Source organism: Sciurus carolinensis, chromosome 1, assembly GCF_902686445.1.
Source record: "Sciurus carolinensis chromosome 1, mSciCar1.2, whole genome shotgun sequence".
Taxonomy (NCBI): domain Eukaryota; kingdom Metazoa; phylum Chordata; class Mammalia; order Rodentia; family Sciuridae; genus Sciurus; species Sciurus carolinensis.
Window position 1 is genome coordinate 49,050,185 of NC_062213.1, and position 27,069 is coordinate 49,077,253.

The 27,069-nt window shown below is 36.8% G+C and overlaps 1 protein-coding gene and 1 pseudogene across 1 annotated transcript in view; one reads left to right on the top strand and one right to left on the bottom strand.

The window, feature by feature from the left end:
- Mmp16 (matrix metallopeptidase 16) overlaps window positions 1-27,069 on the top strand; it is a 271,651-nt gene that overhangs the window by 67,930 nt on the left and 176,652 nt on the right. The window lies entirely within an intron of this gene.
- LOC124961860 (60S ribosomal protein L7-like) lies at window positions 11,043-11,784 on the bottom strand (annotated as a pseudogene).

The window sequence follows — 27,069 nt, forward strand, 5'->3', positions numbered from 1 at the left end:
GGGAAAACCAGGAAGCACCTAGTTCCCGGTTGCTGCCTGGCTTCATCCACCTGGAAGTGTTCCCCTGCTTCCTGCCCACCAAGGCGTCATCCCAGAAGAGGTTATCCATTCAAACCTTTGTGCACTGCCTCCAGGGCTGTCCTCCCAGATCTTCATTGTAGGGTTCCTGCAACTGCTTCTCCAGATGTTGATTGCTTGTCCACAGAGCAGTAGTGTCACTGAACTGTCAGAGAAGACATGGTAGGGCACAGCCCCACTGCTGCTGAGCAATGAAGATCTTCAGCAGTAACAACAATGTCTGAGCTGCTCCCATTGCTGGGCAGCAGGGCTGCCTTAGTGGCCAACACTTTTATGTGGGCTTAATACATTAAAGTTGGACTGCATAAGGAACAAACTTAATGAATTCTAAATGTCTTAGGTCTTTCTTTCTAGGGTGTGTGTGTATGTGAGAGGCATCAGAATGCTACGTGAGACTAAACTTTATCTTAAAAAGAAAAAAACATTAGGTCACATAACTATACATATAGATCCTTCAGTGTTGGAGGGTATTGGGTAAAATCCATTTGACTCTTCAGTTTGGCTTTTGGAAAGAAAAAATAGTAACTCATTTATCTCTTTCACTGAAAAGATAGATTTTTATTAACATAGGCTAATTGTAAATTAATAAAATTGTTTTTACAAATGTGTAAGAATAGTCTATTAGTCCTGATGTTGATGGATGAAGAAAACAATGGAAGCATTTTCTTATTTTTTAAGTATCTGATACATTACTGGTTATAAACTTGGCTTAGAAAATATTCTACTACACAAGATAGAATTGGTGAAGGAAGAATAAATGGGTTAAAAATGCTGCCTAGAAAAAATCACAAGCTGAAAACAGGCGATGAGCTGTTTTAATAAGATCAGGGACAGCAGGTGCAGAGACATTACAAAGATAAGCTGGGACAACCTTGAAGTTCAACCAAGAAGAAAGATAAGAATGACCTCTGGATAAATGAAAAGATAGGGTAGGAGAAAATGAAACCAGCATCTGCAGAAAAGTTCCCTAAAGCCATGACTGCAGAAATTGAGATCTAAATGATTGGAGTCTACCACTTTCAAAAAAGGACTCCCCAAGCCATATGCTTTACTAGTGGAAAAATTAGACTCTTGCTAAGTGTCTGTCAGTTTGCATGAGTAAGTCTAATGTGTTTAGTGCATATAGATCTAAAAAAAAAAAAATCCTAACAATTAACCCTTCTCTATCTGCTAATCCTTGGGCAAGTAAGTATATGTTATTTTTAACTCAAATGGATGTCTTGAGTCTTTATTTACAATTAATGCACAAAACAGAAGTAACTCTTATATTGAAGGAAAGCTTAACTTTTAGATTTAGAAATTGTTTTATTGTTCAAATTCAACCTCTACTGGTGATCCAGACAAATGACTGGGAGTTCAAGGAGTTCTATTTTTTCAACTTTATGTTAGGATCATACCTACCTATGTGTGTGTATAGGTATATGCAAATTTGTTCCTGCATTTTTAAAACAATGTAAATTAGCATAAATTTAGGCTAGCAGAAGAGTTCTGATGATAATACAGATAGTTCTCATATTCTTCAAAATGTTTTACCTTTTATTAACATCTTACAGTGGTACAGTACATTTGTCACAATTAATGGCCCAAGATGGGTGCCTTAATGCTCAGTCTACAGTTTGTTTTTTACATTTCCTTAGTTTTTATCTTATGTTCTTTTTCTGTTCTAAGATCCCATTCAGGGTAAATATTATATTTAGTTGTCATATCTCCTCATATCTCCTTAGGTTCCTTTTTGCTGTGATGACAATTTCTCAAGTTTTCCTTGTTCTTGAACATGTTGCTAGTTATGAAGAGCAGCCGTCAGGTATTTTTGTAGCATGTCCCTTAGTAGGGATTTGTCTGATGTTTTTCATACAATTAGGTTGGGATTATGGGTTGGGGGAGGAGGAGCACAGAGGAGTGATATCATTTCAATCACCTCATATCAAGGTTCACAGAATCTTCATGACATGTCACTGGTGTTGTTTATCTTGATTCCTGGCTGAAGTGATGTTTCTCTACATTGTAAGATACTTTTTCTTATCTTCCCATGCTATACTCTTTGGGATAAAGTCACTTTGTGCAGCCTATACTTAAGGAGTGGGGAGTTATGTTCTATCCCCAGGAGAAAACCTATTTTATGAGGGCTATTTTATGGACCTGATAGGATAAAGCATGTAAAAAATTTTTAAAAATATGGTATTGTGTAAATGAATATTGTTAATGATAAACATTATAATAAGAGTGTCTAATGCATTCTTGGTGTGCTATTTAACCATTACCTCTGCAAATAACCAACAGCTGTTTCATAAAGTTGAGGAAGTAGATGAGAAAATAGAAAATAGACTTTTAATTAAGAGGATAGCAGTCTTCCTAAAGAATTGTGCATCTGAGTTTTCATTCCTACTGTTTATCATGTGTCTGAATTGGTTCAGAGACTTGCTCATTTATTTTTCAAATCTAGTATGCATTTAGCACTTTTTCAAATATATGTCACTTGAGTCAGATAAATCAAGCTATTTCATTTGCATTATTTTTTACATTCTGAATTTTTCTACAATAGTACTTTGATATTGTTTACGTATTAAGGCTAGATATTCTCAGGTGAATGTTAAGTTGGTGTTTTTAATTTTTTTTATTATGTACATAAAAATGTTTGGGGAGCATAATTTAAAATTCTGGAAAACTGTGTCAGTGCAATTTAATTTCCTGTAATTCTGTTCCATTTTGTTAAAATGCTTCTTTTTTGCTGTTAAGAAACAGAAATGTGCATTTTTTGCTGAAATTTTCTTATAAATGTTATTCAACTTCACTTTTATTTGAATCTCAGTTTTTAAATTTGTGCCTTATATATCCCTTCTTTATGTTTAACAATGAGTATTGGTGTGTTTATAATGAAGCTGGGAAAATAGTTAAGATGAGAAATAAATGAAATGCATTTGCTATTCAGAAGCTGGAATGTAGGCAATAATAAAAATCTTTCTATTAACTTCAGTGATTGAGAAATCAGTTGGAGAACTATAATTGTTCATTAAGATAATGAGTATCATAAACTAGAAACAGCATGCAGGAAAGAAGGACTAATATGTTGCACTATAGGAAAAATTGCACCTACTAGAACCTCACAGGAACTTGGAGGAAGATAAAAACTGCACCAAGGAATTAGAGATATCAAGAGCTGTCTTGGTAAATTCTAGGTGCCATTAATGGCCCTCTTATACATGTTTAATGTAGATTTTAATAGATGAAGTATTTTTGTCTTTACCTGTTAGTCTTTTGCATATTTCCTGTAGGGTCTTATTGATGATTTTACTTAACAGTATGATTTAATAGTTGAGATTCCTTTATCCTTTCCAAGGAGGGGAAATTGCTAGTATTTAAGTGGTGCCAAAATTAAATTAATAGTAGTCTCACAATTAAAGTTTATGACTTTTATTTAACGAACTGAAAATTTTGAAACCTTTCATTTTTTATTATTAGTACTTTAGTAGAAGAGATATTTATACTATCAAATGCTAGGATTTGAAAACTGGATAAGACATGATACATATGCCCAATGAAGTTTTACCTATGATTATAGTGAGATTTGTTCTGTAGAAGAGCTTTCTTCATACAGAGTTTTCTGGGTTTCTCTTTGGGGAGCTACTCCAAGTCTTAATGATTTCTGGGATTTGAATCATGGAAATGGAATAAAAATCTGTGAGACAGAGAGTGTTCTAGGCACTTAGAACATATGTTTAGGGAAGTTGCTCAAACATGGTACAATGTAGACATGGAGTAGGACTTACCTACAACCAGAATGTGTTTTGAGTAGCAGGGAAACAGAAGAATCTGATAGGAAAGAAGAGAAAATGGCTCTGGTGATGAATTTCTGCTTTTACAGTTCAACTACTAATGTTTACAAATAGTGTTGAAGTAAAAGAAGTAAAAATAGTCTAGGAAAGTTACATAAAATGCCTGTTGAAAAGAAACAAAAAGTTTAACAAAATCAAAGTTGGTTTCTTTGATGGATCCCCCAGCTTTAGGTTATTAGAAATATCCCCAGGTGGGTATAGATACACCTTTGGTCAACTCTTGTCCTGCTTTCTCATAGAATTTCTCTGTCCTTACAACCCTAATTTTGTGGCATAAGGTTCCACAACCACTGTGGTTCTTGCTTAGTGTCTCCCTAATGTCACTGCTGAGGTGGCGTTGGCAGGGGATGAAAGAATGAGACTTTGAGATCTATCTACTTGTCAACCCAGGGGGAAATGCTACCTTAATTTTTTTTTTTTTTTTTTTTTTTTTTGGGTGCTGGGGATCGAACCCAGGGCCTTGTGCTTACAAGGCAAGCACTCTACCGACTGAGCTATCTCCCCAGCCCCTGCTACCTTAATTTTTAATCAAATTAATGTGGTCTTTGCAAACAGAAGGACCATCCCAATACTAGGATGCTGAAGTGGGTTGTCATTCCATGAAAACTGAAAGGTAGGCATCCTTCTGAGAAATGATGGGATGCATCTCTTCCTTAACTGGAAAGGACATGAGCATGATGCAATACCAGAACCATCTTAACTGCTCCTTTCCTTGCTGCAGGTCACCCTGCTGGACCTAAAATCCAGTTAGTCACTTAGAACACTTCATGTCCCACCTGGTTATTTAGCTCCCCACTGAAATGCATTTTTACTGATAAGAATTTATGCTCATTCTTGCTTGATTTCCAAATTTTGGGTTTTCCTTTAAACCTCCCTCTGCCCCCATCATATAGATTCTTTGCTTTCTCTTCCTCTTCTTTTCTCCCCCCAGGTAAGGCATATTGAATGACACTTTGAACCTTGACCTTCTTACACATCTGATGGTTTTACCTGTTTCACCCTGGTTTCTTGCTCAGCGTTCCCTGTTAGCCCCTCAGGTACAGGTTGCTGGCCTCCTGCATCTCTGTTCATACATGGAATCTTGATACATCCTCAGGTGACTAGTTTTAGAGAGTTGGTTTGGTATAAGACTTTTTTTTTTTTCCTCTAGTGATTAATTTTACAGGAGACTGAGTAAGGAATTTTTCCCCAAAATTGAAACAAATTGAATTGCAGATTAAGTTGGCTGAAAACATTCCTTTAAATTTTGGATATTGGCCATAGTAATATAAACCGTGTTGTGACTGGGAAACACAGGGAAGTATGTTTTCAACTATATCCAGTATGACCCTAGCAACTGGTTCCTCTCACCAGCTTCCACCTGGAGGGTATCTCCTCTTCCCAGGACCCAGATTTCACAAGTCCTTCCACAAGTACTGTGATGATGGATATGTGAGACATGACTGAACACAGAGAATGCCAGTATCGGAAGCACTGGAAACCTTGGGAACTTCATCCAGAAGGTCCTGGAAATTGAGGTTCTCTGGTAAAGAGGAAGAAGGCAGTACCTATAGAAACCTTTGCCATTTATGGGGATCTTCATTTATGAATTTTCTTCCTCAATCTTCTGCGTCTCCAAAACTTTTCTATACATTTCCCACCTGTAATTCTTTCCTGATAGTCCTGTGGACACTCTTTGATGGACATTGTTTGCTCACTGATTCATTCCTTGTCCCAAGTTATCTGTTCTTCAATCTAAGTTATTTTCACTGTTGTATTTTGCACACCCAGTATCCCCAGTTATTTGTTTGTTATGTATGTCTTCTTGTGCCCAGATTCCCAGAATTCTCTTTTATCTCAGATGATATTTAATACACTTATTTTAAACACTTCTTGTTCCTGGATTCATTAATTTTGTATCATATAGTATAGATATCTGGTTGATTACCTTGATCTTTTTTATGTAGAGGCTATGCTATGGGTGGGGGGAATTGTCATGGATTATCAGCTAATGGAGTCCCAATCTCTGTTTGTCTCCCAGTCTTTGGGAGGTGTATGCAGGGATGGGAGGGTGTGCCACAGCATGGAGACTGTTAGAATTTGACACGCCTTCATGTTTTTCCCTAGCACCCCACCCCTTTACCCCAAAATTCTAACTCAGTTGGTCTGGAGTGAGACCCACACTGTACTATTTTGCAGAATACTTTGGTGATACCAATGTGCACTTGTAAGAACCTCAGAAGCCTAACAAATTATGATCGGGAGAGGGTAGAAAGAGGAAATGCTGAGGGACAGCCCAGCACCCATACACCATTGTGTGTTCCCATGACTTTATTATTGCAGTTGGGAACAGAGATGGAGTAATTAAACATTCACACAGAGCAATGTGGAGAGAAGGGACAGCTTCTCTCTTATGTCCATGACTCACCTCTCTGTTCATGATTGCTTCTTCTCTAGACTGCGCCACCAGGAATTCTGCTAGGGATTTCCCACCTTTTATTGGGAGTCACTCTATTGTATACCCTTTCCTGGATTGGCAGGAAAATGGTCCTGTTAAAAACATCAGGTGTTCGTCTTCTGGCCCATCAGCCTGTTTCTCCATGAGTTCCCTCATTGGTTAGCCCTTCTCTAGGAAAATGGAAGCACAGGAACAGCTCCTGATGCACAGAAGTGTGTGCGCTTTGCTTCTCCGTGACTGTCACTACTGTATACTGCTGTGTTTTTGAAACTCATACAATGATAACAATTTACGTTACTTTAAGAATGACAAAATTCTCCAAGTGACAGCATTGAAAATGCTTGGCAGTAGAAAACATTCCTGTGGAATACCGTTATTTGAATTACTTCAATATAATTCTCGTAAAAATCTTATTTTAAAAGTTTTGAAAATTATCCCTGCTGAATTAAATATTGTCTTCTTCATATATTTTAAACATTTCGGGAAGATGTAAAATAATCAGAGTGAATATTACTGATGGTTCCCCTGCAGTGAATGACCCCCATTATGCCTTTGGAGCTGTTTAACATTTTTAAATTTTTTCATTAGTTATTATTATTTCCTGTGACCTTAGGAAGAATTGCTTCCTCTGATTCACTGTTTGATTCTGTAATAGTTTAAACAAAGTGATATTCATTCTATTTAGAGTCATATGATAAAGAATAAGTATACTCAATGAAATTTAATTTGATGAGCAAAGTTCAATGCAAATGTTTTTTAGTGCATTTTTTGACTTCTGGGAAATGACATTTGGCATATTCTTATTTTATAACTATATCCAACTAATTTGATTTGCTGGATTTTAGTGAACACTGGAAAAGAGAGAAGTTATTCTAATTAAATAGTATCACGTCTCTTGATAGGATCTTTTTTTCAAACAACAATGAACTTATAGTCCTCCCCTCCTTCTGTACCTTTACCAACTGTGTGACTTCAGGCAAGGTACTTAACTTCTCTGTGTCTTGGCTTTCTCTATTTTAATGTATCCTATAGGACTCTGGTTAAAATCAACAGTTAATGAATGTGAACTACTTATAAGAGCATTTGGTACATAAAAAATGGACAGTATGTGTTAGCTAAAATAAGTCATTATTAGGGAATATGTGATATGCATTGTGAAAGAAAACAGTGATGTGCTGTAGCAGAAATTGAATTTGTTTTTTCCATTTAACCTGTCATTACTCATCCTGAAATAGTCATCAGAACTTCACCTGCAAAATTTTGCTTAACTTTTATATTTAGATCCATTGATGCTTTTCAGTCACATTTAAGACTCTGCAAGTAATTCAACATATTTCTGTAAATTCATAAAATAATAGCAATATCTTACATTTTTATATTTACCAATTATAAAAGTTCTCTGCTGTAGGTAGGCAGCTATATTGTACAGAGGAGAAAAGTGAGTCTGCTGAGGCGTGTGCCTTTATGCCTGTAATCTGACAAAATACAGTGCTGGCTTCTGGCCAAAGAGTCCTCTCTGGTTAGAATGGTAATCAGCTGTTGCCCTGAGTACAGAAAGATCATCAGCTTTCTTCTAAAGTCTCTTTACTAGGATTTTTCAGTGAACAAATTAAAATCAATAACAACAAAAACAACCAACTTTTATTATTTTTACCTTTAGTGAAAAATAATTCTGTTAACTGATTTACCTTTGTAAGATACTAAATTGCAACTGTCTTTTGCTTTCATGTTTCCCCTTTGGTTAATGCTTTGACTCATACGAATGACTGTAAGAGTGGAATTCTAGCAACCTGAGCTTTACATTATCTTCAACAGGCAACCTGAGGACTATTACCTAGAAAGCAGTTCATTATTCATTTCTTTTGAGCAGTTGCCCAAATGAAACAATGGTGTCATACATTATATTAACATGCAGCACAAAAGATCCCTGCTTACTAAACAATTCTGAGCTCCACTGAAGGATTTGGGCCTTCTTCCAACTATTAACATAAAAAAAAAAAAAAAAGAAAAGAAAAAAAAAAGAAAAGAAAATTGCCTACATCATCAGAAAGCCTGTATTTAATGCAACTGCATAATAAATTTGAGGTTTCTTGCCCTAAATACAGTTTTTTAAGCTTCTACTGTTTCATTCTTCTTTTCTTCCAATTTGCTACAGCATTTTCTGAGTGAAATCATGCTGACTAGAAACAAAATTAGAAGGATATTTGTGACAGGACTTAAATGTCTTTAGTTCCAAGAATGGACAGGGCCGCTGTGTCCCATACTTGCAGATGGAGCCTTGGAGGCAGTGGAGAGAGGACCAGGTGTGCCCTCAGCTTAGCACACCCACACTGTGAAGTCTCACCATCCAACTCTTCCAGGGCTGTCGCTCACATGGATGGAAGTACAAGCAAAACTGGCGCATCATATGCCTTCCTGAACCATGCTAACAAAGATTCCTAATGGTGTTTAATCTCAGTGCTAAGCCTCAACAAATATATGTGACCTTGGAAATACTTTTATCTTTCTCTCCTGAGACTTACTGATCACATCATTTTCATTCTGGGGCTCTACCTTCAAGTCTGAAACTGACGGGGAGAGGAAGGTGAGAGTTTGATGAAAGGACCAAGTGCTCAAGGACACAGAATCCTGAAAAACATGTGTGCAGGTCTACTTAGCCTTGGTTGCTGAGATCACAGGGCATTTGTTTTCAGACAGATTAAAGAGCTGTAGTTTTTGCCATCACAATGACTATCTAGTCAAGCTAAGGCTATTTTTTTAAAGGATACCTGAGTAATATATACTGACAATTAACACTCTTTATAGCTCCTTCTGCCCCCCACACCCCATCCCACTGATGTAAGGATATGAGGACTTACTCCTGCCTACTAGCCACCCTCAAAATAACTAAGGGTCAAAATTTTCCAGGCACATACTTAAACCAAGACTACCATAGGCCTTTATTATTGTGATTCTCATTGCCGAAGATAGAGTTCTTCATTTAAAAATTTCAGGATACTGTTTTTTTGTTTTTTTGTTTTTTTTTTTTTTACTTTAGAATGCACTGAAACCATCAGTTTGAACATGTACGTGGCATTCAGATGGGAAATTCACTGTGCCTGCGTGGAAGTTTCTGGGACCACTTGGTAACAGTGCATTTCTGTGGCTCCATCCCTCTGCAATTTATGAGCTTGGTTTCAAGTTCTCTGACCAGTCTGCTGGGCTGCAGTTCTTTGTCTTGCTATGTCCAAACAAGGATTATTGCAGAGTATCATTTGGCTTTAAATATCTCCCCTCCACTATAATCTTTGGAATTGTCCAGAAAGGAAATTGTTGATAAGGCCTAACATTTTGATGAACCATCTAGAAATTTTGTCAACAACTTTTACTACAAAATTAAATAGACACAAATGTTAGGAAACAAAAGTATGAGAAAAATAGTGGTAAATCTGGATTACTCATGTCTAAATACTATTACTCATAATTATATACTCTTTTGCTTTCACAGTTAAGGGAAGAGAAAAAAGAAGGGGGAAGATATCTGTTGAATTACCTCTTTCAAGATCTTTAGATGTGCTGGTTTTATATCTTTCTTTTTTATTTTCTATCCAAACACAATATTATGTACATTGCTCCCTAATGTAAATAAGCATCATGTATTTCCTGATAAATCATTTAAACTGAAAAGGTTATACTTCCTATCGTTCCTGGAAAAATTTAATCTAATTCTCCAATTCTTAAGATTAAACCCACTACAAAAACAGGAATCAAAAATACCACCTTTGAGATTCCTATAATTATGTAAACTATATTGACCTTGGTTTCTTTTCATATCCATCTCAGCTTTAAAAAGTACTTAGTAATAATTTTTCTGAACATTTAAAATCATCCTCCTGAGTTACAATATAGTGTAAAATGAAGGATAATCATACCTGTTGTTAATTGTTGGCAAGCATATTTTTTTTCTGAAAGGTAAGTTGAATAGTAACCTCCAGGGTAATATTATTAACTATGTTTTGCTTACAGTTTATAACTTTCTGTCATCATACATTTATGAAATACAAAGAATTTTTTCAAGATTTATTTTTTAATAGATGTTGATATTTTGAAGGAGGCATGTGGTACTTTGTAAATCATTGATGAAAAGTATTTTGTGTATACCAAATAGAAACCTTAGCTTAGCCTCATGGTGTGCTCATTAGCCTGACAGAGATCCCAATTTAGTAACTCCTAGTGAATTCAATTTACATTTTTATGGAACATGTAATTTTTGAAATGTTTCTTTAAAAGCTACTTTTTCAATGAAAAAATAATTATTGAAAAAATGCGAAGCAAACTTTGTTATCATAGGTTATTTCATAAGCATAAAAATGTAGTATGTAGCAATGGGTTTTGGAGGCATATATCTCCTTGGTCAGGATCACTCTACAGGAATTATTTTTTCATATAGCAAATTATATTTCTCTATCAATAAGATTATTTCCCTGGAATTCTGTATCTTGTCCCTAGTTAAGTATTGGTCAGGCACAGGAACATTTTCTATCCTGGGAAAATTCTTATGTTACTAAGTGATTATTTTAGTTTTATTAATATGCTAGTAATTATATATAGTCTATATGGAAGCAGAAAGTTTTGTAGAATTTTTTTTTTTTTTACATTGAGAGCAGGTACTGTTTTATTAACTGACCAGATTACAAAAATATGATGGTAGATACCTAGTTCATTATTCTAAGAAGTCTGTAGATCTGGTCTTCCCTGCTGCCAGCATCTCCACCTTCTACAAAATGGGTGGTCTTTTTCTTCCTTCCACCTCTTGGAGAAGATAATTTGAAGGGCCACAGGAAGTTATTTGCTTCTTTGAAGTGTTTTCCAATAGTGTAGATCTTATGAATCAGATCCTCCATGCTGATGATGCCATATTTACCAAGAGATCATGCAATCAAAGCGTTATCCATCAAGGCAATTCGTTTCTGATTGATTTTGCCATAGCCACGCTTGTAAAGGAGTTCATTCACTGACTTCAGGTTTGGGCACCTCCATGCAATGTATGGTTCCATGATCCTCAGCATGTTCACTGAAGCCTTGTTGAGCTTAACAAAGGTGCTGTTGAAGATCTGGCGAAGGTGAAGAAGTTGTAACACCTTACGAACCTTTGGGCTCACACTATTGATACCCCTGATCCTGATGACAAATGCCAGTTTGGGTTCTGCAGGTACATAGCAGTTGCCAGCTTTTCTAGCTATCCTAGCCATTTGAATCTCCGTACATCTGCCTATATTCCTTGTGGTAATGCTTGGCTTTTTCATAGATAAGCTTCATCCTTGCCTTTCGAAGCATCTTCTGGGCACACTTCTTCCTCAGGCGCTTTATCTTCAGCTTTGCATAATTCCTTCACTTTTTCTTAAGGGTTTCTGACACAGCAGGAACCTTCTTTTTCTTCTCTTTGGCAACCTCCATGGTTCCAGCCAGAAAAAGAGGAAGTTAGTGCATGCACACTGTCCACTTAAAGATTGTCCTTTTGTAGAATTTTTATGTGTATTTGTGTGTGTGTGTGACTCAGAATAGTGACTGGTACATGGTAGATACTCAGTATGTATATATATATATATATATATATATATATATATATATATATATATATATATGAATGACTGAATGAATAAACAAACCACTATAATTGAAACAAGATAAATATTGGCACTCCACCATAGAGTTATAGAATTGTGTTTTCTGTGTTAAAGGCAGTCATGTCTTCCTTATTCCAAGTTAAGGAAGTACCTTACTATCCTATCTATATTTGATAACATAGAAAATTTATTAAATACTTCTTCAGTTTAGAAACAAACTTTCTTTTTGGTGACACATTTGTTTAATAGTATAAAATGTGTTTAATAGAATCACTATTGAAAATTTTTGCACATATGTTATGGTTTAGTGTCCCCCAAGAGCTCATGTGTAAAACAATACAAGAAAGTTCAGATGTGAAATGATTGGGTTATGAGAGCATTTTTTAAACTATTTTTTTAATTTATTTTTTTATTTTTTACAGACTGCATTTTGATTCATTGTACGCAAATGAGGTACATCACTTCGTTTCTATGGTTGTACATGATGTAGATTCATACCATTCGTGTAATCATACATGTACATAGGGTAATGATGTCTGTCTCATTCTACCATTTTTTCATACTCCCTCTCATTTTCTTCTACATAATCTAATGTTCCACCATTCTTCTCTCACTCCTCACCCCCCACACCCATTATATATCATCATCCACTTATCCAGGGAAAACATTCTGCCTTTGGCTTTTTGGGATTGACTTATTTCACTTAGCATGATATTCTCTAATTCCATCCATTTATTTGCAAATGCCATAATATTATTCTTCTTTATGGCTGAATAATATTCCATTGTATATGTATATCACAGTTTCTTTATCCTTTCATCTGTTGAAGGGCATCTAGGTTGGTTCTACAATCTAGCTATTGTGAACTGAGCTGCTATAAACATTGAGGTGACTTTGTTACCATAGTATACTAATTTTAAGTCCTTTGGGTATAAACCAAGGAGTGGGATAACTGGGTCAAAAGGTGGGTCCATTCCAAGTTTTCTGAGGATTCTCCATACTGCTTTCCAGAGTGGCTGCACCAATTTGCAACTCCACCAGCAATGTAAAAGTGTGCCTTTTTCCCCACATCCATGCCAACATCTATTATTGTTTATGTTCTTGATAATAGCCATTCTAAGTCACCTCATACTAGACAAAGGAGCCAAACACATACAATGGAGAAAAGATAGCCTGTTCAACAAATGGTGCTAGGAAAACTGGAAATCCATATGTAGTAAAATGAAATTAAACCTCTATCTCTCACCCTGCATAAAACTTCTTAAAATGGATTAAGGACTTAGAAATTAGACCAGAGACCCTGCAACAAGTAGAAGAAAAAGTATGCCTGAATCTCCATCATGTTAACGTAGGATCAGACTTCCTTAACAAGACTCCTAAAGCACAAGAAATCAAAGCAAGAATCAATAAGTGGGATGGACTCAAACTAAAAAGCTTTTTCTCAGCAAAGGATACAATCAATAATGTGAAAAGAGAACCTACAGAGTGGGAAAAAATCTTTTCCACACGCACTTCAGATAGAGCACTTATCTCCAAAATTTATAAAGAACTTAGAAAACTTTATGCCTAAAATACAAAGAACCCAATCAATAAATGGGCCAAAGAACTGGACAGACACTTTACAGAAGAAGACATACAGGTGATTAATAAACATGAAAGTGTTCAACATCTGTAGTAATTAAAGAAATGCCAATTAAAACGACTCTAAGATTTCATCTTACTCCAGTTATGAGACCATTGACTTAATCAGTGTATTAATCCACTGATAGGAATTAACCAGGTGGTAACTATAGTCAGGTATGGTGTGGCTAGAGGAAGTGGGACTTTGGAGGCATGCCTTTGGGGTATATATTTTGTCCATGGCCAGAGGAGTCTCTTTCTCTTGTTTCCTGGTGCCATGTTCTTGGCTGCTTTCCTCCTTCACAGTCTTTGACCATGATGTTGTGCCACATCTCAGACCTGTGAAGTGGCGTCTGCTGTCTATGAACTGAAACCTCTGAAATTGTGAGCCCTAAAATAAACTTTTCCTTCTTCAAATTGTTCTTGTTGGGTCTTTTGGTCATAGCAATGAAGAAGATAACTACAACAACAAGGATTTTCTGTTTTAGAAAAATTGTCAATGTTATATTCAACTGGATAATATAATTTTTTTCTTATTAAGAAATTTATTTTAAGTGATACTATCATGTTTCTCATAATTCATGATATCAGCTATGGAATACATGAGTTTTCCTTTAATATGTTTTATTTGGAACTTAAACAAAACCCATTGGTTTGCTTATCATTCATGAATTAACACATGTATTGAGCACTCAAAAAATTTGAGTCATTTTTCTACGACCAAGAGAGGCAAACTTGTGGATGCTCCTGAAAGTGTTCAAGGTCAAATAAAGAAATTGCTAATTACAAGTAGTGAGTTAAGTGCTCTAGCTGGGAGCAGGTAAAAGAATCACACCCTAAACCAGGGAAATCATAGAGCTTTCCTACAGGAGTTGATACTTATTTGATTTTTTTCAGAAACAACTTCACATTAGGTCAATGAAAATATGTGTTGTGGAACAAGGATGATTCATATATTCTATGAATATATGGAAAAGTAAAAATGAAGTACTAAGTGATCTAATATGACTGACAGTAGTACATGAATGTCAGGAGCACCCTGGTAACATACAGCAAATATTTGTTTTGTAGAGAGGGAGAATGGAAAGCCCAGAAATAAATATACACATTTACAGTCAATTCATTTTCAGTAAAGACACCAAAAACACACACTGGGGAAAGGACATCCTCTTCAGTATTTGTTTTAGGAAAAGTGGATATCCACATGCAGACCCTCACCCCACACCATGAAAGGAATCAATGCAAAATGGATTAAAGCCTTAAATATCTTACCCCAAACTCTAAAGATACTAGAAGAAAACATAAGGGAAAGCTCCATGACATTGATCTGGGTAATGAATTTTTTTGACCATGACCCCCAAAACATAGGCAACCAAAGCAAAAGTAGACATGAGGAATTATATCAAACTAAAATGCTGCACAGCAAAGGAAATAATCATCAGAATGAAGAGACAGCCAACTAAATAGGTAAAACATATCTGCAAAGTATGCATTTGAGAATTGTTAATATTTAAAATATTTGAGGAACTCAGCCAACTCAATAGCAAGAAAACAAATAACCCAATTTTAAAATGGACAAAAGATCCAAGTAGACATTTGTAAAAAGCTGACATACAAATGAGCAACAGGTAGATGAAAAAATATTCAACATCATCAGTCATCAGGAAACAAAATTAAAATCACAATGAGATATCACTTCGTATGTCTTAGAATGGCTCTTAAGAATCAGAAGAGATAAAAAATGGGGGTGAGGATGTGGAAAAAGTTGACCCTTGTACATTGTTGGTGGGAGTGTAAATTAGTCCAGCGATTATGGAAATAGTCCAACAGTATGGAGTTCCTTAAAAACCTGAAACTAGAACTTCCATGTAATTCAGCTGTCTGACTTCTGTATATATATTCAAATGAAATGAGTTTGTTGAAGATACCTGTACTCTGGAGTTAACTGCAGCATTATTCAAAATAGCCAATATATAGAATCAAAGCATCTATCAACAGACAAATGGATAAGGAAATGGTGCCATATATGTATAACTGAATAGTATTGAGATATTAAAGAAGGAAATCTTATCATTTGTGACAACATAGATGAACCTGGAGACATTATGTTAAGCAGGATACACTTGGCACAGAAGGACAAATACATGTGATCTCACACAAAATGTGGAGGGTAATAAGTCAAACTCATAGAAAAAGAATAAAATGGTGGACACCAGAGGCAGGGGACTGGAAGGACTGCAGAGATGTTGGTCAAAGGACACATGAATTTGGTTTAGATAAGAGGAATATGTTGGTTCAAGAGATCTACTGTGCATCCTGGTGATTGTAGGTGATAACACTATATTGTATATTTGAAAATTGTCAAGAGAATTGATTTTGAGTCTTTGTCTCTCTCTTTCTCTCTCTCTCCCCCCCCTCTCTCTCACACACACACACACACACAAGTATGTGAGATAATACATATGTTAAATAGCTTCTTTTAGTCATTCCACAGTGTATACATCATGTTGTATATCATAAAGGTATTTTACTTGTTGATTAAATAATTATTTATGAAAAAAGGAAAAGAATAGCTTTTCATCCTATTTTTACTGTATTAAACTCTCTAACAAGGTCAACTCTTCCATGCCTGTGGGAAATGCACATATTCATGAAGAATACTTGGAGCACTATTATTAATAAGTATCTTTTGATGGACTATAAACTTCAACATGTTAAAAATGTTTCATGCGGAACCCATTTTCTGACAATGCAATAAGGCAGAATTTTAAAATACTTACATGGTAGGAAAAACCATGTATTACAAAATTTAAAAGCCTACTTCTAAGCAACTCAGAGGAATCAAATTCATACTGAAAATTATGAAATATGTAAACCAAATCACTGCATAAATCACTGCATCACTACACATCAGTGCCTGTTGGGGGCAGCTGAAGTAGTACTTATTTCTATTGTCTTATTAAAATTGTGCTCTATTGAAAAAAAAAAAATTAGCCCAAGTGCTGCTTTGGAGAGAGACTCAAAATTCAGAATTTGTTAGGTAAGCACCTAACTTAGAATTTATAAAAGAATAGCTGAATTTATCTGAATAATGTAGAAAGAAAAAATAATGAAGATAAGATCATAAATTAATGAAGGAGAAAAATCAACATGCTACAACAACATGCAGTAGAGTGGATTCACAGAAATACTTTACTCCTCTGGAAGGCTAACAAAAACAGACAATTCTCTGGCAGGGCTACTGATTATAAAAGAGAAGGCACAAATAAACTGGAAACTGAGAGGTAATAAATACCACAGAGATTGAACCAATAATAAGAGAATATTATGAACACCTCTATTATGTCAATAAGCCCAGAAAACAAATGAGCTGGAACAGTTCCTAGATGCTTTGGACTCCATCAACCCTCCATACTTGGTTCTTACTTCTGTCGGTCCATTATCCACAAAGCAAAGTGACCCAGTTACAAAGTAAATCTAATCACGCCATGCTTCTGCTTAAATATAAGTTTTACATGATGTCCCATTACTCTGCAGAGAAAATCAGTCCTCAGGGTTTCCTTGGAGTCCCAACATCCTGTCCCCACCGTACTTTCTTTGTGTTCCCAACATGTGCTGAATCTCTCTCTGCCTAGACCGTCACCCTGGCTATTCTCTGTACTGGTGCCTCTTCTCTCCACATTCCCTTGTACAATTCCTACTTAACTTTTCAAATCTCTACTATCTGGGTGCTATGGCCTGGCTATGTTGACACATAGAATTAACCATCACAGCTGATTAGTGACTGGTTTACCATTAGGTCACCAGGACAAAGTCCGGTTCACTCGTTATTTCCCCTGCTCCTGGTTCCACAATGCACAGCAGGCATTGCAGGTGTTCCTGGTGTTTAGCATCTCTTCCTAACACTCAACAGAAGAAGACCTACGCACAGGAGCAGGATGGGGCTTTTACAGCCTGGCTTGCAGTATTGCACATTGAAGGGTTTGTGTCTAAGTTCCCTAAGTCAACTTTCTGAAAGAAGGGATTTCTTAATAAGTCCTCAAATATTTTTAACACATTTTAAGAAATGTATGTAAGCACGCATGTTAGTTTTTATTTATATTTTATGTTTAGCAAAGGAAATTATATCCATCAATGTTGATTTTTTACTTTATTTTCAATTAAAAAAAAGCAGAAAAGGACTGCAACAGTGGTGTAAGGAAATCCCACGAAACCACACCGGACATGGGAAATCACATAAGGGAATTGATTAAGCAAACAAGAGTATCTCCCTGCAGGGTAAGAGAGAAAATGAGAGGAAAAGAAAGGGAAAGAGAAAGGGTGCACGCTAGAGAGATTGTGAAAGCCAGAAGGATAGAGAAAGTGAGGAGGAGAGACAGAAGGATGGGAAAAGATGGCGGGGTAGCTACAGTGAACAGTTGAATTCCACCAAGCTAACAGGGGACCAATATCTGAGAAGGATACTTGCAAGCTGACTGATGAACCAATAGCTAGCTAGGATGTTCACAGATTGACAAGTGGTTGGGAGGTGGGGAAAATGGCTCCACTGGAAAGAGCAGCTTTGTATTACATTCCCCCATTTCTGTTTCTATAAGAAAATCTTTTGTTCTCCAGTTCTTTCTGAGGACTTCTCTCCCCTTCCTGCCTAAGTGACTGGGGCTGGTTTTGCAGGTGAGATGTAAAAAGTCCATTTTCCTTCCAGACTTCCAGAGGCAGATGGTTTTCATGGACTTTATTTCCTCAATTTGACTGACCCCTATTTCTACATTAACTGCCTGTCCCCAATTCTGGCTTCATTCATCCCTCTAATTTTAGGAACTTCTTTGCTGTAGGGAAAGGGGTCGATGACCACTCTGGCTTCTTCGAGCTGGAAGGGGGCAGCGTGGGGCAAGCAGTTTGGAGTTCTCTTTTTAGAAATCGGGTCAATTGAGGGGTCCAAGGTAGAAGTCCAGTTGGGGAAGAGCAGGTTGTGAAGGCATCTGGGGATGGGTGCTTCTATGAGAGAAGAACAAAAAGACATGAGTACTGAAATGAGATTGATACAATATAAATGTTGCAGAATCTGGAACATGCCAATGAATATCATAAAGATGACAGAAGTCAATAATTCCTCACGACGGGGTGGAAGAACTGAGAAGTTATTCCTGTAACAAGGCCTAGCAAAGGCTGGAGAGGACAAGGCCTTTATTTGGGAACTTTAACATTGTTCAGGTTATCAGGAATGTAAACACAACATTTAGTAGAGATCTCTATATTTCTGTTACTAGCAAACATAGATTAAGCCTACCTGTGTCTGAAAGGCTTTAAACTGATTAAAACTTCTGACTCTGGCAGTTTCTCTTGATAGTTATCAGGCACATTTGCCTAAGAATCTCTTTTGTAGCTTTTAGTCTTTATTCTAGTGGGCTAACACAAGTGTACATCTTAAGTTACATTTAAGTATTATTTCTTTTAAATGCCCAAGAATGCCTATATTTTGGTCTTAACTGTTTTGCTAGGTGTTTAAGATCAAGTTGGTCAAAGTGACCTGTTCCTGTCTGTTAAAGAGTCAGCTGAGTTTCTACAGGGGTCACTCATAGAGAACTTAAGAGCAGCTTCTTAACTCCATTAGTGCCATTGGTTAGGCAGGGTCTCCTTGATGAGGTGGCTTCCCTTGAAAGCACCAGGTATGTCTCCCTTTTTCCTTGACCCTCCCCTACAGCAGGTGCACTGAGTGGCTTTTCCTCTAGTGGCCTCATCAATCTCCTTGATCAGGAGGTTGTGTGACCCCGAGTTGCAAAGCTCCTTAGAGAAGTCCTGTTGTTCCCTGGGTTCAGGCTGACTTTGAGGGCAAGACCCAAATATGGACTTTTCTTGACCTCTGTATTTAATCTCAATCTCTAAATTTGATCTTAACCATCAAGCAAGTCAGTCTCACCAGTCATAAAGTAAGAGTACTGGGCTTTAGCTTCAATGTCTGTAACTTTACAGTTATTTACCCCCTTTTATCTAATTGGGGTCTACATTATCTGTCCTATAGGTGATGGCTTTTCAATTTAATCGATGGTGTAATTCTGCAAAATATTAATCAGGCAACTGTTAGAGTTTACAAGGAAATTACAAAATGGAATCACCAACAGTAAAACATTCAGTTTGTGCAATAGCTTTCTTGAATTTTGGCTGAGTTATATCCCATTTGAGATCACAGTAATCTTTACAACAAACATCAAACTTTTGAACACAACTTTAAATGAGTTAAAGTCTGGCTTACTTTGGAGCTATTCTAATGTGTAGCAGGGTTGTGAGGCAGAGCTTTATCTCAGGTAACATGGGGCTTTTCAGTGAGGGGCAAAGGAGTATTAGAAAATAAAGGGTTATAAACACAGATTTTTGAAGATTAAGCTGAGATCGGATGGAGCTCTGTTCTCTGATGGAAATGTGGATCTAAAGAGTTATGTCAGCAATCTTTATATATGTGTGATGTTAGGTTCCAAAGTTACTGTAAGGTGGGCAGGAACCAGAGAAAGGAGCTGATGAAACACTGGTTATCTAGCAAAAGAATTCCTTCCTGCCCAAGAGCTGTGTGCCTGAGATCAATGTACTGCCACAGCAGTTAGGCATCTTGTGCCCCTGCACGGGAGCACTCCCAGGCACCAGGCATGCCGCAGCCATGAGGTCATCAGAGACCCCAATCTCAGTCACTGTTGTCCAGTTTTTTCTACTGCGCATTACACTCTTTCTTAAATGTCATTTTAAGAAGTTTACATATATTGACTCCTGAGTCTATATGAATATTAGTTAACACAATTTAACATTATATCTAAAACATAAATTAAAGAAAGGCTGAGAGAGCTTTAAGTTTCCTTTTGTGTGGGAAAGTGGTAAAATGCTTTCATGCTTAACCTTTAAATTAATCAGGTTCTCAATAACTTTTAGAAATACATTTAACAAATTTTGCATATACCCTATTGATGACAGGTCCTATAATAGAACATTAAATGGTAGGTTTACCGTTACAGACAAGTTTAATTTGGAGAATAGCAGCTTGATAAATTTTCTGCTTTAAAGGCTTGTATACCTGGAAAATATGAGCACATTTAATATACAAAGAATAATGTTTAAGTATGTTACCCAATGGAATAACTTTGTAAATTAATCAGATGTCTCTAACAAACACTTTGAATAATCCCATACATGTCAACTCTAATTCACTCATCTTATTGTGAAAAAACCAAGATATCAGACAAGTGTAAAAAAACAAGATGTCAGACAAGTGTAAACACTATTTGCCGTCTCTTTCCTGCTGAAGAAAAGTCCTAGAAAAATTGATGTTAGACATTTTATAAACATAAACATTTTATTAGTTTGACCACCTAGAGACTTGTGAGTTAATTTTAAGGACATTTTACTTCTATTAGTTTATCCAATTTAAATTGAACCTTTTTAAATCACGTGAATTAAAAATATTTGGATCCATTTTTAAAATTTTAATTCTTATGCGCACTTATATTTAACACAAAAGCAAAGGCCTTGTAATATTTATCTCCATTGCAATGTAACAGATGTTCAAAAATAACTCTAGAGTTGGATAAAAAGAACTGATCAAAAATCATTAACCTCGGCATGTGGGATCAAAATTGTGAGCTCAAAAATATAGCATTTAAGAAAAACAAAAGTCCTAGAAGAAAAATGATAATGGTCATTAATTAAAGCATGAGAAAATGAGAAGGAGAGAAAAGGTGAAAGGGAGAAAAGTATTCTGAGTTGTAGCCCAGGAGAAGTTTAAAATGGACACTCTATTTTTTCCTTGGGTTTGAGACTGGTCTCCCACTGTGCCTTCCTCCACTTACATTTCAATGTAAGCCTTGACTGAGATCTGAATCTGAAAGGGGCTAAAATATTCTAGCAGAAACTTGATGCTTAGGTCCTTTTAACCCTTTTTCCTGGTTAGTGATTAATTTAGGTTTGGATGCAGAAATTTGTCAAACAGTTATCTCCCACTACTTGTGGGGAATGGGGCTGCTTATATTACATGGGGAGCAGGGGAAGACGGAGAAGCAGGGTCCGGATGCGCTTGAACCTACAGGAAGAGTCAAGACGCAAGAAAGAAGAGACTTGAAGATAAGGAATCCCTTTCCATCTGCCCGCTTGCTCACGGAAGCTGTATGCCATTACACAAATGGATTTTGATGGCTTTAAGTACCAGGGGTCGGTCGAAGCATTCCCAGGGTTGAATCTGCCAGATTGGAGGACCCATATTCCATGGTGGGAATGATATAGCCGAGTCTGTGCCCCGGCGTCCCGAGGCCACAGAGTAGTCGACTGGAGACGAGAAGGCGACACATAGATGGTGTCGTCACACAAACATCAATGTGGGGCCAGGCAAAAGCTAAGAAGAGTTGAGGACCTGATATCAGGGTTTTCGAGTGTGAATGCGAGTGCAAGATGAGCCTCAACCCTGAGAGAATCTCCACCATAAAATCAGGAATCCACCCGGCAGATAAGACCGACTATAGGGGGCCTGCCGTAACTATAAAAGTTGTGGCTGGGGGTACCCCCACCCCTCAACCGCCTCGAGGGTATAAATCGGCCTAGGGGAACCAGCCTAGAGGACTCACCAATTTGAAGTCTGGTGATGAATGCAGAGCAGAGCGTCCGGGCAGAATGGAAGGTGGGGCTGTGTCCAGGGGGCACTGGGACTTAGATGGGGTTCCACTCGCTTAAGAGACAGTGGAAGATCCCATTCTAAGTCATGGCACCAATGTAAGGGATCCCACGGAAACCACGCTAGACATGGGAAATCACATAAGGGAATTTATTAAGTAAACAGAGTGTCTCCCTGCAGGGTAAGAGAGAAAATGAGAGGAAAAGAAAGGGAAAGAGAAAGGACACACGCTAGAGAGAGTGTGAAAGCCAGGAGGATAGAGAAAGTGAGGAGGACAGACAGAAGAATGGGAAAATATGGCGGGGTAGCTACAGTAAACAGTTGAATTCCACCAAGCTAACAGGGGACCAATATCGGAGAAGGATACTTGCAAGCTGACTGATGAACCAATAGCTAGCTAGGATGTTCACAGATTGACAAGTGGTTGGGAGGCGGGGAAAATGGCTGCACCGGAAAAAGCAGCTTTGTATTACAAGTGGCATTAGTTATTATGGTTAAAAACAGTACTAATTAAGTATTCGAGCCTTATGAGGACACTTTAGAGCATTTTAGTAATAATATACAAGTTTTATTTACATTTTTGGAAGCAGCAGCATTTTCTGTTTAATGTCCTACACACTTTTGCTTTCTTTCATTTTCCCTTACAATGCATGTTTGCTTCCAGATAATATATGTAGAGGCCCGTTATAGCAAGATGCCTTAAATTATTTTTATATTGAAATGAGGTAAACATAATTCATATCTATTTTACTAGAAATATACAATAATATAAGTTAAAACCTGAAGATATTTTATGCTTTCTTTAAAAAGTGAATTACTCAATCAAAAAGTTAAAGAATGTCATGAATATCTAGTTGGTTTTTTTTGTTGTTGTTTTTGCGGTGCTTGGGATTGAACCCAGGGCCTTGTGTTTGCAGGATAAGCACTCTACCAACTGAGCTATCTCCCCAGCAAGAATGTCATATATATCTAAAAAGAACAACAACCAAAAGAAGTATTTTAATCCATTTTAGAATTTCTCCCCCCACCCCACTCCACTCCATGATAATTAGTGTTAAACCTAGGGCCTCATGCATGCCAGACAAATGCTTTACCACTGGGTTACATCCTCAGCTCTCTTTAAATTTAATTTTGAGTCAGGGTCTCACTGAGTTTCCCAGGCTGATCTCTAACTTGCCACTTTCCTGCCTCAGATTCCTGAGTAGCATGGATTATAGGTGTGTACCACCACATCCAGCTGAAATTTCAATTTTCAGAATCACAATTTTTTCTTGCTATCATTAGTGTAAATACCATAAACTTTTAAGCATTTTAAAGATTATTAGAGAAGTCATGTGCAGTATAAAATTACCGAAGGATCAGAATGAACAATCAGAGTCCCCTTTATGATATTTGATGTGGTTTTTCCCCCTACATGTTACTTTGATGATCTAATACCTAATGCAGGGTATGGCAAGGAGGCAGACAGGATGACCTTCTTGTGACAGCTTCACCATATTCCACCTGGCTTTGGTAAACATAATGAGTGTGCTTTCTGAAACAATTCATCACATTTTAATTAATTTTTGTCTGCACAGCTTCAGGAAGTACATGTTGCTTTGAAGTTCATCCTGCCAACTTTAGGTTGACTGATGCCTTCATTTTCTTTGAGAGAGTGATGGGCAAACTCTTTTATGTGCTGTGCTACTTATGGTGACTAATAAGTGCATTAAGTGTACAAACCATTTCCAAGATATATGATTGGTCATAACAACAGTCACCTGTCTGTGGTACTAAGGCATGCATTTTCAGTCTTTGAGATCAAACAGACAGATCAGCAATAAAAACCTCAGCCTCTTTAGCAAACACTTTGGTCTATGCACATGCAGAACCCCAGATACAATTTAGAAAAGCATATAATTCAGACATGTAAATTTGGATCAATACAATTACTAGGTAACTGTGATTTTGAATAAAATGCACAATGCCTATGCCTTAATTTCTTCATTTTTAAAATAAGGTAGTCAGAAAAGATTTAAGTTCCTTTCTACATCTAAAATTCTTGCCAGAATTTTTATGAAACATATTATGAAGGATAATCTTATCAGTAAAATGGGTAATTGAAGTTTAGGAGGATTATTAATGCCCAGTTGCTTATATGATCATTTAAAATTATTTTTATAAGACTTTGAGCAGCTGTTCAGACAAATTTTCAGATATTTGTAACCTGGTTTGGTTTGTCTATATACCGGAACTGTCAACTCCTATATGAGTTGGATTGGATGTATGATTTTATTTTTATTACACTAGTACTCGTTCTGCCTTAAGTACTATATGATGTGAAAAATGTTGAAAGGGATAGCTGAAAAATAAGTGTTAGATCATGTGAGATCAGTAGTGGCCCAGGTACGAAAAGATACTCATAGTGAGGAGAAAGAAGTTGAACAGCCCCAGTTCCACAGTCAGTATTATCTACTTACTATTAATTTTAGGTGAATCTTCCATTATGAATATCACCACCAGCAGCCGACATCTTCAGCAAGCAGTTAATGAGTGCTTCTGTGTGTCATGCGCTGTGCCACCGCATTGCATATAAACCTCACAAAAATCCAATGGATGCATATGTTGAGGACACACCACGAATTTGCAAATGGTGAACTTAGATTTCACTTTCCATCCATGGGCTCCAGAATATGTGCTCTCAACCCCTCTACCAAGATGCCTCTGAATCCTGCTCTTCTGTTTCCTCTGCTTAACCTGCTCATCGTCTACTTTCATCTCCATGCACAAATTTCCACTTTATGTGACTCCTTCTGTTGCCAATTTAAGATAAATACACTGGTTTATTTAACACTCGAGCATTCCTGCTAGGAAATCTGGTTCTTCAATCAGAGACACATGCTTATGAACTGGGAGTTATGTTCTGGTTCCATGACTTGAATATATGAGTTTTGAAGATAATATATTTATAAAACTTATAAAAGTCACTTGGGCATAAATTAATCTGTGTTTTACTCTCTCTTACTATTCTGTGTCAGTGGTTCTTAACATTTCTGGGGTGTTACAGAATCCTTGAAGAAGTTGATGAGGCCAAGAATTCTCTCTGCAAAAGGAGAGAAAGCAATGCATGTAAACAGCATTTTCATAAAACTCAAGGCAGTTGGAATCCCAACCCCTTCCTGGGGTCACAGGTTAACAACACCTGATCCATGGTGTGAGCTTTATTTACCCACATGCAGTAACTTGGCAAATGCTGTAAGCTTATTACTGTATTACTTTCTGAAAGACATTTGAACAATGAATGAGTAAGTGAAATAAAGGGCAAGTATACTTCGGGGTTTCGAAAGGCCACTTTGGCACCTTTCTTCCATTAGTCTTTGACCTTTCTTTGCTGCCCTTCTTTACAGCAGGTCGGATTTACTGAGTCTCTGTAGTTAAAAGGACCAGCTCTAATTATAAGGAAAGGTCAGGGCCTAACCCTGGATTTCCTATACTTGTCCTAATATCTCATGAAGAAAACAAAAGATCTGCTTCGGTTAAAGAAGGGTCAAGACAGAAAAGTTAGTTAAATGATTAAATCAAAAGCAGTCATTAATTTTAAAATAATTGCTAGGATGACCCAGGGCACCCTGCAACATTAAAGCAGAAGACACTTGGATGCATCATTCCTAAGGCCAACTCCTTTCCTGGAATGGGTCAGTCAGAAGAGTAATTGTGTTCACTCCATTTGGGTTCTATCATATGCCTGCCAAAGTGCTTTCACATTTATTTAGTTCTCAGGAAACCATGAATACCACATTTTAGGTCTGTGGAGTACTCAAAATACTACCTTATATTTTAGGTGAAGTTAGGTTTGCAAAATGACAGACTCATGTGAATAAATGTATTTAGTTAATTAAATGAATTTCTAAGTTATATATTTGCTGTATGGTAACATGAGTACGACTTCACTTCATGTTGTTTTATTAAGGATAAGTGATGTAGGATTTTTTCTGTCTCTAAAATATGATCATAAATCTGTGTTTCTGAGACAGTAAAGTATACACATAATGAAACACTGATTTACTCATTCATTGCTAGCTTCTTTTATTTTTAAATCTGTAATTGAATAAAATATTCTCAAGAGACTAGACATAGTTCCTTGGAGGTATGCATGATATATGTCACTTTGCATGTTTGGACATAAAACATAATTATCATTATCAAATAATTAGATTTGACACTCACTTGGGGAACCTTTCAAGGATAGTAATGAATAAAACTGGAAAGTCCAGTAATTTGGTATCCTTAAATTTCTTTTAAGTCTGTTTCATCCATTATCATTCAGCATTTATCTCAATCTTGCTTTGTGCAGAGAATGTACTGGTAGCTTCGGTCATGGAAAGGAGGGCAGAGCCCTAATAGTAATAGCCCTAATAGTGGAAGGGGATCATCACCAGGTAGAATGTGCTCTCAGAATTAAGGAGATCTCTTGTCTGGTGAGGAGAATCAGTCATATCATGAGAATGGCTGCACTTGGATTTGATCAGCAAAGGAAACTGAATTTGATAAAGAGAATGTAATATAGGAAGAGCATTCGGGGTTCATCAAAGGAGAGACCCAAAGGCAGAAAAATAGGACACTGTGGGAAAATTCACCCAAAAGCAAAAGGACAGAACAATGTGGGGAAGATTCTGGGAAGGAGACACTGCAGCATTGTCAATAGGAGAGTGGTATAATAGAAATCTATAAAAGACAACTGGGCTATAAAGTGAAAGGACCTGAATCTCTGACTTTAGAAGTAAATAATTTTTCTGAAATGTCATTTTTTGAAGGGTGTCATGAGGATAATATCTAATATTTGCTGAACACTTACTTTGTACTAGGTACTTT